This window comes from Vipera berus (assembly GCF_964194415.1).
Source record: "Vipera berus genome assembly, chromosome: 4".
NCBI classification, from domain to species: Eukaryota; Metazoa; Chordata; class Lepidosauria; order Squamata; family Viperidae; genus Vipera; species Vipera berus.
In genome coordinates, this window is record NC_138206.1 from 36,015,919 (window position 1) to 36,034,138 (window position 18,220).

Here is an 18,220-nt window from a genome sequence, read left to right on the forward strand (position 1 = left end):
GGGCAAACCCAGGGAGGAGCTTCGGCGATCCTCGAGAATCGCGTCACCCTTTTTAGAGACCTTGAAATCGTCCCCCGAAAGTTTCGAGCCTGGCGAGGCGACGTTTTCGGCTGCTCCCGGGTCTTCTAGCGACGCAGGAATTGCGCAGACTTGGAAATGAACGCCGGGCTCTTGGCGTGACAAAGGAGGAACTCTGCGTCACACTGAAGCTTGCCATCGTCAGGGAAAGCCGCCGCCGCCAAAGAGAAGTCTTCGCCCATCTTATGTACTGAACAGCATGTGCAGTCTGAGATGGCGCAGCAGACTGGCCGTTAGGCTCCGGCGAAGCCCGAAGCAAAAACTCCTCGTGAAATCTTTAGCGCGCTCTTCCATGAGGGGTTTCCGCTCAGCCTTATAATAATACGAGGGCGTTGCGAAGTAAGGGTTCTTGAGCCTTTAAACACACACAGCTGCAGGAGAAGCATTAGCTATAAATAAGAGATGTATTCGTTCCCTGGTCTCATCTGAGGTTTCTACACCGGGGAATTTAGATTAGAGATTTTTGTTTATATATTTTTGGTTCCCTTACCCTCGCTGTGCTGGTGCCTACCATTTTACATCAAGTATAAATGCATCATGTTTTAGGGACATTTGAAGTTAAACACAGTCATTCTAAGAGCTGGCGTTTTAAATTCAACTATAAATCACGCTAGAGAGCATCACAAGTAAATTAATTTAGAATAACTGAGATAAATGTGGCCTTTCTACAGCCTTTTCAATATGCTGCTATATAATAAATACCATGCTGTCAACATCTTAGGACTTACACTCAGACATGTGGAGAGAATTGGCCATCTTTCAGACAGTAGAAGTTTCCTTCATCAAGACCAATTATTACTGGCAATGTTGTTAATAAGCCAAGGATTTGTTTGGAGTACCCCAGGTATAATGTATACAGGGCTTTTTTTCTCATAGAACGCTCAGAACGGAGTTCCGGCACCTTTTTTGGATGGAACCTTGTAGGGTAGGCAAGGCATGTGTGAGTTCCGGCACCTTTTTCTTTTACAAAAAAAGCACTGACTGTATATATGGGAAATCATTTGTTCTCTAAATGCTGCTGACTGGAATATTCTTTTGGTGGTGTTGGAGAAGCTCAAATTTAATAGGCAACATCACAGAGGTGTACCAAATTCTGCCTTTGTTTAAAAAAATGTTGTGCATGTGTTTGGATATTCCTTCAGTCATGACTTAGTAAACTAACTCCTTTGCCAGAAAATAACATCTGAGCATTCCTGTAGGCAAATAGCTTACTTTTGTTTTAGGATTTATTTCCTCTACTCTTCCTTCCAGAACTTTCTAGCTTGGAAATACAAGTATTCTTATGTGTCTTTGCATACACTTTATGTTTCACAACTCCACACAGATTTTCAGTACTATCCAAGTCTGGGGATTATGAATGTCATTCCAGAACCCCAATTTCCTTCATGAAATTACTTCACGGTTAAATTGGAGATAAGTTTTAGATCAGAGGTCCCCAACCTTTTGGGCATCAGGGACCGGTTAAGTGGAGAGAGGTTTTTCTGGGGACCGGAGGGGGTGTGGTTTTGTGTGCTGCCTGCGTCCCGCAGATGGGGCTTTCCTTGTTTTGCAGCCCAGTTGCTGGCATGCTGCAGCCTGGTACCAGTCCCTGGAGCGGGGGTTGGGGACCCCTGTTTTAAATCATTGTCTTGCTGAAATATCCAGTCTCCTTTCAGCTTCACTTTTCTTTCACTGACTGTGAGACTCTTCCCTAATTTTAGAATTTAATTGTCTTATCTTGGGTCCGGCGCAAATAGTAGAAAACTGAACTATTTGATTGAAAACTGATGCCCAACATGAAAGTTTATTAATGGCATTCATGTCTTATACTTTTTTCTAGTAACTCATATTAACGTGTATTTTTCTTCCTCTTTACATTCTCAAAATGGAGTATGAATTTGTAAATGAACTAGATCCGATCTATTTTTATGTTCAAATAATGCTATGTTGTCTTGTAAATAACTTCTTTATACTAGATGCATTTTTTTTTACACCTGGGCACAATCTATTTATTCATGCAATTTAGCTATTGCCTTAATCTTTATGGACTTTAGGCAGTTGGCAGATATTAAAATAATAATAAAATACATTTAAATTTTTCAATAATTTATAACAAGAAATAATAAAGATTCATGTATGCATGCACTCATTTGCACACAAACAATGAACTGTAGCTTTATAGTCAGTTCCCAAAGGCATTCTAGAAAAGCTGGGTTTTACAAGCTGCCTGAATGCCATAAGGATGGAGGTTGACAGTCACCTAAGGGGCAAGCTTTTTCATTGGAAGAAATCTGCCCTTGAGAACACCTAATACTGTCATCTTCTCCCGCCACCTCTTCTAATAGATGGAAACTCGTAGTAGAGGCTATTGGGCCATCTGGGTTCAATAGTTCTGAAACTATTTCATGAAGGCAATCTCTTAGATACCCTGGTCCCGAGCCATATAGGCCTTTAAAAGTAGCAACCAGCACCTTCAACTGGACTTGTAAACATGCTGGCAACTAGTGCAGCTCCTGCAGCAGTGATATGACAATATAGATAACAGTACTAGCTAGTGAGTATGTGCACTAGAGTGTTCTGGCCAGCTGAAGGTTCTAATTGATCTTCAAGGGCAGCCCCATGTAGAGCAATTTCCAATAATCTAAACAGGAGATAACAAAAGACATGAATGACTGCATTCAAAGCCTTGGTTTCTTTTATTATTTCACAGGATTCTTCTGAATTAAAAAAATGTGCTGTGTTACATAAGGCAGAACAAGGTGAATTGAAGATGACAGAAGTAAGGTGTGTACAATGATAAGACAGAACACAATATAATTAAGGACAGTAAATTTGCTAAATAAATCCTAAATACAGCATCAAATATTTTAACTTAGGAGGAGTTTGTCAAATTGAAGAACCTGTGTGTTCGTATCCATTAGCAATTTGCTGATTTCTAATTAAAATTAAAAAAATCTTTGTTAAAACACCTGACCAAAAATGTTGACTTAATTTTCTTCCCCAATAAGTTAGGCTGGGTAAATTTTGTGTAAATAAATCTGTAGCTTCAGACAAAAATATGTGACTACTTCTGTACGGTTTTTTTAATACACCAAACTTTTGTGACCAATAGTCTACTGAATTAAATTCACGAAAAGCAGTTTTCTCTAGATAAGGATAATCATGTATTTGTTGAAGTGAACAGTATTTACAAAAGCTTATGCCACAAAATATTTTGTCTATAAGCTGCCATTTTTAATTATTGCCAAAACAAACCATTACGTTTGGAAATGATAAAATAAGTACCATTGCATTATTTTTCTGCTTGAAGAAGGTTAAGTGGGAATATTCACATAAGTGTTTGAGTTCTGCCGGCAGCCTGGCACATTTGCAAAAGTGGTCTATGTGTTGTGACTGAAAATTAAGTCCAGTGGAACATGCTGATGTATAGAAGTGTACCTAAGTGAAATCAATGTAAATATATTCCAGCAAAGATGTGCATAAAAGAATGTATTAAAATATGATAAAACTATAGCTGTTAGTTTGTAAAAAAAAACTTTCTAAAAGCAACAATTAATTCCTAAGGAAGCAAGATTGACTATGTTCAATGAGAGAATAGAATATTTCATCTACTTAAAAGGACTTCTTTGTTCTAGAAATAAAGACTAGTTTCAGGGCTGAGCTCAGCCTGATCTGTTAGAACTCATTTTCAATATAACAGGGCTAAGCATACAATTTGATGGTGTAAAGTGTGTGTTTGTGTGTGTGTATGTATCTGTTGAAGGAATATTCTTTTCGCTGTTCCCATTGGGTAGGTGCTTTGAATCCTCCTGCACCTTGACCCTAGACAAAATATACTTTCTACCTGAAAAGCCATAACACAGTCAGAAATTTGCCAGTAATCAAGATTTCCTATAGCATTTCAATCTAGCTGCCTGTGGAAAAGAAATCAGATAGAAAGGATAAAGGTTTCAGAGGGGTGGAGGCAGATACAATACCCAGCTAGTCGTCTCTCTGCAGAGGGAGTCAGAAGGCACTCATTTATAGCCAACAAAAAACTAACTGAAGCTCAGGGAATATACAAAGGGAGAAATTCTTGATTCAGTTCTCTAGATAGTAATTGAATAGACCGAAACACAGGCTGCCTTTTTCTGGCAATACTGGCCTTGCATTCAGGTGCACAGTGTCTGAATGTGCAGTGACTGTGCAATGCTACCTCTGCGCTGCTGAGTCCAGATCGCTGCAGCACACCCACTCATCTTTTGGCTGCCAAGGGAGCTCTCCAAGCACACCCACTCCCGGCTGCCTAGTACACCCACACTCTGCTAGAAGCCTCCATGGCACGTACACACAACCAGTTACTGATGCTGCCTCTCAAAGGGGGGGGGGGCGGGGTGCTGCGTAGGAAAGCAGATGTGTAACAGACATGCTGAGTTCTCTGCAAAAGGAGGGAGGGGTGAAGCTGTATTGTGACAGCTACTATGGAAAGATGGTATTAGCAGCAGCACTTGTTCTGTTTAATACTGAAGTTGGTTACTGATTTCCATCTGGTTGTTTGTGTGTGAAACGAACACAGCTCAGTCAATACAATGAATATAAATCTAAAATTAAAAGGAATGCATAATCACAGCATCTGATAATTACACCCATCACTAGCTTTGGACAAGTGCACATACATGTCTAAAACTCCCTTTACACCTAGGGCAATATCAATCAGTGTGTGATAGATCATGTTGGCAAAGATAGCTGGAAAAAAATAAGGAATCTCTGTGCACCATGGCGAGTGATGGATCATGCTAAATATACTACATATTCAGGAATCAGTTTTTAACACGATAGAACTTTGCATACATAAGGCATCAACAAATATGGCATGACAAACCTATCTTTGGTCATTTCCTCTGTATGCATTACTGCAGATCATACATTCACATATCCATGAGAGTATTGGTAGCATGCTCAGAAGTAGAAAAATTCAACACTATCCACAATAGAAGAAAGGTAGGTGAGGATGATGAAACTTGCAGAGATGGCTAAATTGACTTTCTTGGTTAGAGAAAAAAACAATATCTACAATAATGGCTGATTAGAAATCCCATATTGCATAAACCTTTGCATGAAAGAGAAAAAATGCACATAAGATTTGCACATTTGATGATAGGGGGAAAAATTGGCTAAGAAGACAGTGAGCTTTTTTGCAGTTATATTTGCTGCAAAGGAAATCAGAAATTTTGTCTATTTTTATCTTTTTTCCCCTGTACTTTTGACTTTTTTCTTTTTCTTTCTTTGTTTTATTTTGTATTAGGTTCACTACCATAGTACCATAGTGAAAGAGCCTTCTCTCTCTGTGTGTGTGTGTGTGTGTGTGTGTGTGTCTCTCTCCCTCTCCCTGTCTCTCCCCCCCTCCCTCTCACATACACAGATTATTACAATCCAGAATCATCCAGTGATACTAATTTATAGAAGAATACATCTTCACCTAACACATAATTAACATTTAAATTTTGCAACTGCAAAGTATCTACTAGCCATCAGGTTGGATGGCTCCAAAAAGAAATTAGCCAAATTCAAGGAGGAAAATACTAATACCTACTAATTATGATGACTAAATACTGCTTCTGATATAGAAGACTGGCTCCCAATACTATTTATTAGGGAATATGAGTGGGAGCATGCTATCTTAACATACTTTTGAACTTCCCACTGGTTTGGCCCCTGTGATAAAACAATACTGGGCTAGAAAGATTTAGGATGTGTCTCAACAAGGTTTCTTAAATGCCATTATCCAAGGAAGAACGTAAATGATATTGATAGTTTATTCAGCTATAGGCAGGGCTTTTTTTCTCATAGAACGCTCAGAATGGCTTTCCGGCACCTTTTTTTTTGCAAAAAAATAAAGCTCCCTCTGAAAGCCTATTGCTAGGCAATCTTGCCCCCCCCCCTTTTTTATTGAAAAGTTTTAAAATACATTTTATCTTTAACAATCCCCCCCTCTTGCCCCTTTTTTATGACTTGTGGACTTCAACTCCCAGAAATCCTGAGCCAGCCATGCTGAGAGGAAAGGGAGAGGTTTACAAGCTGAGCCATGCTGGCTCAGGAATTCTGGGAGTTGAAGTCCTTGAGTCGTAAAAGAGCCTGCACTAGAAGAGAACATTAAAATTATTTACAGGATTACTACTTTAGGAACTAAACTTTTAGAATCTAAAACAGCTAATTCAAAAAAGCCAACAGGAAAGAACCTCACATTTTTCATCTGCTTCTGTCTTTCGGAAGGTAAAATTAGATAACAAAATAATCTATTTCCTATGTTAATATCTCTGCCACAGTATAACAAAGTTTTGGATGATGGAATTATTTTTTATCTAAGGATAACTAATGATAACAGCTCTTAAATCTGTTATTTTGTTTTATTTTTGCACAAAAAATTGTACAATTTGCATTTGCATTCATTTACAAATAGAATATGTTGTTAAAATGTATTGGTGTTGAAATAATTAGTGCACACATATACCTAAAACCAGTTTATTGCATTTGGCAATTGTACTAAAAAAATATCTCATTGTCAACCAATATAATTCATTTAATTTGAAATCAAGTGAAAAATTGATTTAAATTATTTTATTAAAACAAATTAATGGCAATTCTTTTATAAGAAGTTGCCTCAAACAAAATGAGTTTGACATGCCTGCTCTAGATAGTTGAATGCTCCAAAATAAATTCTAGACCAGGCCTGTACATGTAGCTTACCAAGCACCCTTGGACAGAGCACAGACTTAAAAAAAAAGTAATAAAATCACCACCACTGCCCTGCAAATCATGTTGCCTAGTGCCTCCATGGCTTACCATGACCATGAACTCCAACACTGTAGATGATCCTCTAGTCACCAAATCATTGATTAGCCCACCAGCATTCCTTTGCAGACCACAAAGATTTTTAATTTACCAGTGTGGGCCTTTCCCTTCTACAAGTTGCACAGATTTCTTCTAGATTTTCCTCTTGTCCTTCTGAGTTAACTCCTTGCTCTGTCATTGAGCAATAATTGACTTTGTAGGGAAGCATATATCATTTGATGTATATTTAACATATGTTCTACCTTTATTTACTGATTACATTATATTTGTAGCAAATCCACATGGCGAGGTTTGGGGCAACTTACAATATCTTTAAAATCATCACTGTTAATTTACTTCTTTATACTGAATGCAAATCTTCATTCCATCCATCTATTATTAGACATCATGACTCAGGCCTGAGAAAGTAGCAGATTAAGCCTGCAAAGTCAGTAGTGGTGTCCTCTGAAAGGACAGGATAAACACAGTGCATATGAACAAACCTGGCTGCATATCCTTCCTGGCTGCTTTACAGCAAAAAAGCTAAAAGTCCTTCCTGTGGCAAAATTATTTGGTGCTACAAGGAAAACAAGAAATCTTACATTTCAACAGATTCTCTGACTACCACCTCCTTGCCCTCTCTCAGAGTCTTAGGAACACATACTAGAGGACTATGAAAACTATTTCTCAATCACCACCTGAAAATTAAATTTCATTCCACGGTGAAACTACCAAACTTGCCCAAGTGGAATATTTTAGATTCTCTTATTCACACTTTACTTCCCTGTCCTACTCATGGATATGGAGTGGTGGAAATTGTAAGTCACTTTACTCTGCCTAGTTTATATACTCATATTATTTTATACAAACAGACTTCAGGGAAAGGCATATTATGATTGATAAACCCAAATTATAACTAGCTATATTAAGCCAAGGGACGCGGTGGCTCAGTGGGTTAGGACGCTGAGCTTGTCGATCAGAAGGTCGGCAGTTTGGTGGGTCGAATCCCGAGTGCCGCTTAACAGAGTGAGCACCTGTTACTCGTCCCAGCTTTTGCCAACCTAGCAGTTTGAAAGCATGTAAAAAAAATGCAAGTAGAAAAACAGGGACCACTCTGGTGGGAAGGTAACAGCGTTCCGTGCGCCTTTGGCGTCTAGTCATGCCGGCCACATGACCATGGAGACGTCCTCGGACAAACGCTGGCTCTTCTGCTTTGAGACGGAGATGAGCACTGGCCCCTAGAGTCGGAAACGACTAGCACGCATGTGCGGGGGAACCTTTACCTTTTATATTAAGACAAACCTGACATCTGTATTCTTCTCATGATCACATTATCTTCTCCAAGATATGAATAGTTTACTGTATGGATAGATTTTAAAATCAAAGTTTCAATGGATTTCACAGAAAATCTAAACAAGTAACTTACCTGAACTCCTCCTCAGTTCAAATGTTGTTCTTCCTTCTCTATTTCGTTCTGTTACATCACAAGTATATTTTCCGAGAAGAGCCTGCTTTGTTGATATAACAAGTGAAACAATGCCATAAGGTATCAGCGAGCGATTCAGAAAAGTTGCAGTATTGAAACTATTGTTTTTGACAACTTTATCAGTAAATCCATCATAAAGGAAAAAATTATTTCCTTGAAATAGCCATTTCACAAACATTGACATTCTGTTATTCTCTTTCAGATTAGTTACCACACAAGGGAGGATGATTTTGGGTCCATTACGGTGCTTTATTTCAAGAAATGGGGTACTTACAAAGGACAGCTGGGCTGAACCTAAAAGAAAAAGAAATAAAAAATATTAATATTTGTGTTTTAAGAAGAAAATGTGGCTAATGCAGGAGTACATGCATTTAATCTCAGCCCAAGATGAGCCAAAAAGTCTTTTACCAGAAGAGACCATTCTCAAAGCTTGAATCTTTACTTTATCCCAGCATAGCTTTTTTTATTGAAAGGTTTTAAAATACATTTTTGAATACAAAAAAAAGAAGAAAAAAACCCCTCCTCCCCCCCTCCCTCCCCTCCCCTCCCCCTCCCTGACTTCCCAGAGCTGAATACAGGGTATAAAAATACAAACAAACATAATCTAAAATATGCTAACAACAATAAAACATTAAAGTCTATCGCACTTTAACTCTCCATCGTCAGAATAATAACAAAATAACTACTAACTAATTATACATCATATAGCTCCACTACTTATTCAAATGCTAAATGAAACTTTTTAGTCCCATATTTGTTCTGGATATAATCAATCCATCTCCTCCATTCCATAATATGTCTCAATTAGAAAGGGAAATTGTCAAATAGAAAATGACTTGCAGTTTAAGAGTTTTAAAAGGAAGAGGAGATGCTGGGAGAGTTTTTGTCTCTTTCAGATCAACTATAAAACATAAGAGATTCCAATTTGACTGAAGAAGCTTCCCTTTCAATAATAATAATAATAATAATAATAATAATAATAATAATAATGATGATGATGATGATGATGATGATGATGATGATAATGTTGGAAGGGACCTTGGAGGTCATCTAGTCCAACCCCCTGCTCAGGAAGGAAACCCTATACCAGGCATGTCAAACTTGCAATGTCATGTGATGTTGCGCGACATATTGGAGCTTTTTCCCCATTGCTGGCAATGCGGTGGGCGCGGTTTCGTCGTGACGCGTCTGGCCCACAGCCGGCAGTTTGACACCCCTGCTCTATACCATTTCAGGGAAATGGCTGTCCAGTCTCTTCTTAAAAACTTCCAGTGTTGGAGCATTCACCACTTCTGGAGAAAGGTTGTTCCACTGGTTAATTGTTCTAACTGTCAGGAAGTTTCTCCTTAGTTCTAGGTTGCTTCTCTCCTTGACTAGTTTCCATCCATTGCTTCTTTTCCTGCTTTCAGGTGCTTTGGAGAATAGCTTGACTCCCTCTTCTTTGTGGCAGCCCCTGAGATATTGGAACACTGCTATCATGTCACCCCTCACCCTTCAGCCCTCACCCTTCTCTTCATTAAACTACACATACCCAATTCCAGCAACCATTCCCTATATGTTTTATCCTCCAGTCCCCCAATCATCTTTGTTGCTCTTCTCTGTACCCTTTCTAGAGTCTCAACATCTTTTTTACATCGTGGTGACCAAAACTGGATGCAGTATTCCAGGGGTGGCCTTACCAAGGCATTGTAAAGTGGTATTAGTACTTCACGTGATCTTGATTCTATCCCTCTGTTAATGCAGCCTAGCACTGTGTTGGCTTTTTTGGCAACTGCAGCACACTGCTGGCTCATATTTAAGTGATTGTCTACTAGGACTCTGAGATCCTTCTCACAGTTACTATTTTTTTATTGAAAAGTTTTACAGTACATTTTTAAAAAGAAAAACTCACTCCCTCCCCCTCCCCTCCCCTCCCCCTAACCCTCCCTTACCCTCCCCTCCCCCCCCCCCCGACTTCCCAGAGCTGAATACAGGGTATAAACTTTACAAACCTAAGCTAAAATATGCTAACAAGCAAAAATAAAACATTAAATTCTATCGCACTTTAACTCCCCTTAAACATAACTATATTACTAACAAATAACTAATAACTAATAATACACCATGTAAAACTAATACTTATTCAAATACTAAATGAAACTTTTTAGTCCCATATTTATTCTGAATATATTCAATCCATCTTCTCCATTCCACAATATATCTCTGTTGCGACTGTTCTTTCAAATATGCTGAAATCTTTGCCATCTCCGCCAAGTTAGAAACTTTCAAAGTCCACTCTTCTATAGTAGGCAGTTCCTCCTTCTTCCAATATTGCGCTACTAAAAGTCTTGCTGCCGTAATTAAATTCAACATCAATTTAGTACAGTAAAATCTGTAATAATACCCAACAAAAACAACTGTGGAGAAAACCTTATCTTTTTCTTAAATTCTCCTTGCTGTTGATTAGGAGCGTATAATCCAACGAAAAGTATTTTCTTGCCTTCTATTAATAGTTCAATTATAACATATCTTCCTTGTGTATCTGTTTCAATTAAATTAGCTGTTAAGTTATTCTTAACATAAATAACTACTCCATTTTTCTTGTCAGGAGCAGACGCAATAAACTGTGTACCCAGCCTAAAATTTATCAAATATTTTTGATCAGCTGCTCGAATATGCGTTTCCTGTAGACAAATAACATCATTTCTAAATTGTTTTAAATACTGAAATACTTTCTTTCTCTTGTGCGGGGAGTTTAATCCATTAACATTCCAAGTTAGAAACTTTGTCGCCATCTTTTGCGACCTGAAGCTTTCGGAGCGCCTCTTCCAAAACCACCTGCACTCTTTTCGGTTTTGCTCCTCCCACTGCTTCACTGTAAGTAGGTTTTTGAGATATAATTGCAGCTTTCTGTTGTTCTTGTTCTTGTCTCATTCGTCTAATTGCAGCCCGTGTCATTCTTTGTTCTCTAACCTCTTCTGTTGGCACCTGGGTCTGATCCACTCCTGTAGTTTGATGGGATTCTTTAACCTTCTGCAAAGTAGCTCCTTGTATACTCTCCATTCGCGACTGACTCTCTCCTTCACCATTCCTTCCTTTAAATTCTGCCTTCAAAATATTAGAATAAAAATCTCGTGCCTGCAAAGCTGTATTGAGACATCTCGTGCCTGCGTACATCACCGCCATGCCTGCTGGAATCTCCCATATAAACTGAATCTTTCATTTCCTTAATTCATCTGCCAAAACAGCAAATTCTTTTCTTCTCCTTAAAATTCTTGGAGGAATCTCTTTCAGAATTAAAACTTCTTGCTCAGCAACTGTAAATCTATTGTTATAGAAGGCTTGGATAACCACATTTCTAATTGCTCTCTTTGTAAAATAAACCACCACATCTCTAGGTAACTTTCTTTGTCTTGCAATCCAAGAGTTAACACGAAATATTTTATCTATATCCCCCATAATATCTTCTGCTGGGCGCTCCAAAACCAGTTCAAGGGCCTGTGCCAGTAATTCTTTCAAATCTTCCTTAGGATCTTCTTTCAAACCTCTGATCCTCACAGCAAATTCCATGTTCCTATATTGTAACATTACTACATCATCATCAATCTTTTTCATCACATTTCCAGCATCCAGCATTTTAGCATCTAATCTCATATTGTTTTGACTGAGCTCTTCCACATGCTCATCCAGACACTCAATACAAACTGCAAGCCCTTGAAATGCAGCCAAAATGTCTGCTCTTATTTCAGTATTCTTCTCCTCAATAAGTTCAGCTATTTGTTGGGATTGTGTTTTCAAAGCATCTTGTAAAGCATCTTGCAAATCTTTTATTGTTAATGCTGGTGGGGGGTGCTACAGGAGGAGGCATCAAAGCCTGTAATGAACAATGCTGAACTGGCGAAGCACCAGCACTTCTAGGAACTTTGGTTGATTTAGAAGCCATCTTAACACCAGTTAATTTCTATTATGCACTTTCACTTTCCGCACCACTTGCAACTTTTTCTCTCAAAGTATTCAAAGTTAAAGTTCAAATACTTGCTATTACAGCATTCTCCTGCACAGCTCTGCCTGCATCCAAGTAATCCACAATTTATTATCGATAGCAGGGATGGTTGCAGCGTCCTGCTCTGCTCCAAAGCCTTGGAGCAGAGGCGTCCCGGAGTCTGGAGCAAACTCAGGCTTCGGGGGGGCTCACACCCTTCAACCACCAGAGTTTAAACTCTGGTGGTCTAGGGGAGCTCTACCCCTACCTAAGCGCTAACCCCCCTCTTCTCCTGAGGAGCGGGTTTCCGAGCCGCCAAACAGCTGATCGTCACTGTTTTTACTCACTCTACGGAAAGCAGCGGGGCTGATGGCCGAAACAGCCGCCATCAACGGAGCCTTGCCACCCAGAAGTCCACCCTCACAGTTGCTACTATTGAGCAAGGTACCACCTATACTATACCTGTGCATTTGATTTTTCCTGCCTAAATGTAGAAACTTACTTTTTTCACCATTGAATTTCATTTTGTTAGATAGCGCCCAGTGTTCGAGTCTGTCCAGATCGTCCTGTATTTTAAGCCTATCTTCTGGAGTATTGGCTATTCCTGCCAGCTTGGTGTCGTCTGCAAATTTGATGAGATCCCCATCTATCCCCTCATTCAAATCATTGATGAAGATGTTGAAGAGCACTGGGCCCAGAACAGAGCCCTGGGGCACCCCACAATACACTTCCTTCCATGTAGATGCAGTTCCTTTGAGGACCACATGCTGAGTACGGCCTGTCAGCTAGCTACGAATCCATCTGGTGGTGATGCTATCTAACCCACATTTTTCTATCTTATCAAGTAATAGGTTGTGATCTACTTTATCAAATGCCTTACTGAAGGCCAAGTAAACTATATCTACAGCATTCCTCTGCTCCACTAGTTGTGTCACTTGGTCAAAGAATGCAATAAGATTTGTCTAGCATGATCTGTTTTTGACAAACCCATGTTGACTTTTAGTGATGACTTTGTTTGCATCAAGGTGTTTGCTGATATGTTGTTTGATTATCTTTTCCAGAATCTTCCCAGGTATTGAGGTCAGGGTGATAGGTCTGTGGTTTTATCTTAGTATTTATGAATAGGTAGGAAGCAGATTCATCTTTAAATCTCCAGATCACTTTCCTCATCCATCACTTTCCTAGTACTTTCTTTCACTGGGATTCTTATATTGTGATAAAGTAGTTTTAGATGTTCATTTGTTGGCTAAGAGTCCTAATGATTATGTTCACTCATAATATTAAGTTTTAAACCATTAGTTCCAAACTGAATAGCTGGATGTACACATCTTAAATTAAAAAAAAATCAATTTGGCAGAAATATTGAAATTCAGTTTTTTTTTGTCTGCAATATATAGTACACAACTAAACTCTCAGGCCCAACAACCGTCCTCCTTGTTTGTTAATCTTCTGCCATATTGTTCTGTATACTTACAGTTATGAGAGACAGTTTGTAAATGTTTGTGGCGTGAAAAATTCAACATTGTATTGAATGCCTAAGGCAAGTTTCTTAGACAAACAATCCTGGAAAGAGTAACAGTGCTGCCACGTTTCTCCATTTGTACACTTTCTGATTATTAGCTGATAGAGCATTTTCTTTGGCAATGATTTTGTGGATTTTTTCAGCCAACTGAACATCAGCAACTCTTTTTTCTGAGATCCACAGAAATATTTTTGATTGGGGCATGAATTATTTTTGATAGCAGTGCTTTTTTTCTAAAAAAAAAAGGTGCTGGACCTCTTATCTTGGCGGGCGCAGGAGGCAGGGTGGGTGGGTTGGGGTGGCACTGCTGTGGTCACAGGTGTGAGAGGTGTTGGCAGTGGGCTCCCCCCGGGGCCGGAGCTGGCATGGCTGGTGCTGTGGGAGCAGCAGGGCCTGCTCTATATGGTAGGGCTGCGTGGGGCGGGCAGCAGAGGCAGTGCAGGCCAGGCGATGCAGGGCGGTCACTTAGGCATGCAGGGCGAGGCAACAGTGCTGCAGGTCCAGCACCAGGTAGGCCACCAGCCTGGCTGACACGGGTGAGTACAAGGATGGAGTGCACATGGACTCCTCAGAACCCACCTCCCACTCCTTGTCCTCTCTTACTTACCTAGTTGAGATGGTGTAGTTGGGCAGCAGGGAGGGATGCCAAGTTCCTGCCTACTTGCTTTCACTGCAGACAACTAGCCAGTGCAACGTTTGCTAGCCAGGTCTTTTGGTGCGCTCAGCAGCAATTCCTATTGGCTTTGGAAAGCCAATAGAAGGAGTAACATAGCTTGTGCAAAAGCTTTTTTGTGTGTGCAAAAAAGGTGCCGGAACGCCATTCTGAGCGTTCTATGAGGAAAAAAGCCCTGCTTTTATGTTTTAATCTTATGATTTTAAATATATATTTTTTCTATTGTAAATTGCCCCAAACCTCGCCATCTGGATTGCATACAAATATTATATAATAGGTAAATAAAGGTAGAACATATGTTAAATATACATCAAATGATAACATGCTTCCCTACAAAGTCAATTATTGCTCAATGAGCTTCCGGATGGCAAGGCGATGCTGGAGGCAGCCATTTCTTGGCTGTCAGCCTCGCGGCTCCGTAGAGCCGCCGAAAACAGCGCCGATCAGCTGTTCGGCGGCTCGGAAGCCCCCACCTCGGGAGAAGAGGAGGGGGTGAGCGTCCAGGTAGGGGTAGAGCTCTCCGGGGCCGCCAGAACTTAGAGTTTTGGTGGAGGAAGGATTGAGCCCCCCCGAAGCCTGGGCATGCTCCGGACTGCAAGGCGTCTCTGCTCGGGGTTTTTTGGAGCAGAACAGGGCGTTCGCAACCATCCCTGCTAGCAAGGAAGAGCTTTTGAGAACGAGGACGTAGGCAGAGCGATGCAGGAGATTTTGGTGAAGATGATGTTTTGATCTTTAACTCAATGGACTTTGCTGAATCTGCAAGTGAAAGTGCGTAGTTAACAATAGAGGGTGAAAATGGCGGCTATATCTTCTAAAGTTCCTGCCCTGAGGCAGCAGTCTTCGGTGAAAACTCCATTGTCCTCTGCATCTGAATCTGTATCAGCTTTTACAGTAAAAGATTTGCAGAGTTTGCTGCAAGAGACTATGGAAAAGCAAATGCAACAATTTGTTGAGATAATGGAGAAAAAGTTGGAGGAGAAGTTTACAGAGAAATTAGCAGAAATGAGAGCAGACATCACATCTGTAATGTCAAATATGGCTAAAAGCATTGAGATTTTGGATGAAAGAGTGGAAGATCTTGTTCAAAATGATATTAGAATGGAAGCCAAAATGACAGAAACTGAAAATGTGATAGAGAAAATGGATTATGATTTGATTTCGACACAGTATTCTCAGATGGAGTTTGCTTTGAGAATCAGAGGCCTAAAAGAAAATCCTAAGGAAAATTTGACGAAAATGGTTTCTGAGGTTTTGGAAGGGGTGTTGGAGCGACCAGCAGATGAAATAATGGAAGATATAGATAAAATCTTCCGTGTTAATTCGTGGATTGCAAGACAAAGGAAACTACCCAGAGATGTGGTGGTTTATTTTACAAAGAGAAAGATTAGAAATGAAGTTATCCAGGCCTCCTATAATATTGATTTTGTAATGGATGAGCAAAAAGTTTTGATTTTAAAAGAGATTCCTGCAAGAATTTTAAGAAAAAGGAAGGAATTTGCTTTTTTTGACACAAGAATTGAGACGACGTGATATTAAGTTTAGATGGCAAATACCAGAGGGTATGGTGGTGACTTATGAAGGTACGAGGCATTGTTTTACCACGGTGATTCAGGCACGTGACTTTTACAGTAATGTTTTAAAAGCAGTCCCCATACCGTCTTTGGAGTCTACAAAGAAAAAAGGTGACAGAGAGCCTCAACGTTCCAGAGAGAATCCACAAGATGTTGAAGGGTTAGCGCAGACAGATGTGAAAGCTACAGGAGTGGGTCAAATTTCATCACCACGGGAGAAGGCCAGAAATTGGAAGAGGTGTGCTGCTTCTGGAAGAATGAAGCAAACCTGAGGATTTAGTTGCATAATTGCAAGAGATAATAATGTAATAAGGATGCTAGAAGGATTAAGTATTTTGGGATTCATTTTTCACCCTTATAAAATAATTATATAATATTTTGTGTTGCTTTAGTTTGAAGATGATTATGAAAATTTAATTGGGAAGATTTGTACTAGTGTTTATTGATATTCTGTAGGTTATGCTTTGTTATTTGGATGGAAAGTTTTAAGCCTGGAAGGTAATGTATGGTATTTTAAGTTGTATAATACATTAGGAGAAGGAAAGGTTGTATAAACTTGGTTTTAGTATGTTAAAGTTTAGTTGGATAGAAGAATAGTTTTATAAAACTGATATAAATTGTTTTATGTGTGATTGAAATTAATTTGTAATACTTTTATGGGCAATATTGGAGTAGGTAATAGAATATAAGAATATAAGAATGATGTGATTATATAAAAAAATTTTAAGTTTGGAAGTAATCTATGGTATTTTAATTTGTATAATATATCAGGATAATATGAATTTAAAGCTTAGTTGGGAAGAAGAACAGCTTTAGACAATTGATATAAATTGTTTTATTTGTGATTGTTTTTATTGGGTAGATTGAAAAGTATTATCTTGTTTTTGAATAATTATTGATATGATGTATATATAAATGTTTGGAGTTTATCTATATGAGTTAAAGTTCGATAGTCTATATAGTTCAGGATTGTTTGCGTAAACTAGATTATGATTGTTTGTATTTTTATACCCTGTATTCTGCTCTGGGAAGTGGGGGGGAGGGGAAAGGGAGGGTGGGGTTGGGGAGGGTTGGGGAGGGTGGGAGGGAAGGGGGCTGGGGGGGTTCTTTTTTTGTTGTTTGTTAAAGATAAAATGTATTCTAAAACTTTTTAATAAAAAAAATTATTGCTCAATGACAGACCAAGGAGTTAACTCGGAAAGGCAAAAGGAAAATCTAGAAGAGATCTGTGCAACTTGTAGAAGGAAAAGGCCCACACTGATAAATTAAAAATCTTTGTGGTCTGCAAAGGAATGCTGGTGGGCTAATCAATGATTTGGTGACTAGAGGATCATCTACAGCAGGGGTGTCAAACTCAATTTCATTGAGGGCCGCATCAGCATGGCGGTTGCCCTCAGGGGGCTGGGTGGGTATGGCCAGGGTGGGTGTGGCCTACTGGGTAGGCGTGGCTAGAGTGCATATGGCCTACTAGGTGGGCGTGGCCAGCTCTACATCGTTCGCATCAAGGGTACCTATGGGGGCCTGGGCAGGAGTGGGACAGATCTGAGGGTCTCTGGCAGAAGGAGGGTCTCTGGGCCAAGGCCAAGGCAGTGGGGGCCGTTCCCTCACTGTTTCCAGGATGGCTTTGCGGGCTGCATGAAACCACTTCGTGGGCCGGATCTGGCCCCCGGGCCTTGTGTTTGACATGTCTGATCTACAGTGTTGGAGTTCATGGTCATGGTAAGCCATGGAGGCACTAGGCAACATGACTTTCAGGGCAGTGGTGGTGATTTTATTACTTTTTTTTTTTAAGTCTGTGCTCTGTCCAAGGGTGCTTGGTAGGCTGCTTGTACAGGCCTGGTCTAGAATTTATTTTGGAGCATTCAACTATCTAGAGCTGGCATGTCAAACTCATTTTGTTTCAGGCAACTTCTTATAAAAGAATTGCCATTAATTTGTTTTAATAAAATAATTTAAATCAATTTTACTTGATTTCAAATTAAATGTATTATATTGGTTGACAATGAGTTGTTTTTTTAATACAATTGCCAAATGCAATAAACTGGTTTTAGGTATATGTTACTGGAAGGAAAAAGCAATCCCTGCTGCGTTACTGATCCCAGAGAAGCATTTGCATGTATGCAGGTATCCTTAGGGTGCC

General features: G+C 39.6%; 1 long non-coding RNA gene across 1 annotated transcript; it reads left to right on the top strand.

Moving 5' to 3' along the window:
- Positions 1-362: 362 nt before the first annotated feature.
- On the top strand, positions 363-8,588 carry LOC308667477. The gene is made up of 3 exons (XR_014026294.1): positions 363-417; positions 2,768-2,841; positions 8,556-8,588. It is a non-coding gene; the product is annotated as an uncharacterized lncRNA (long non-coding RNA).
- Positions 8,589-18,220: the final 9,632 nt, after the last annotated feature.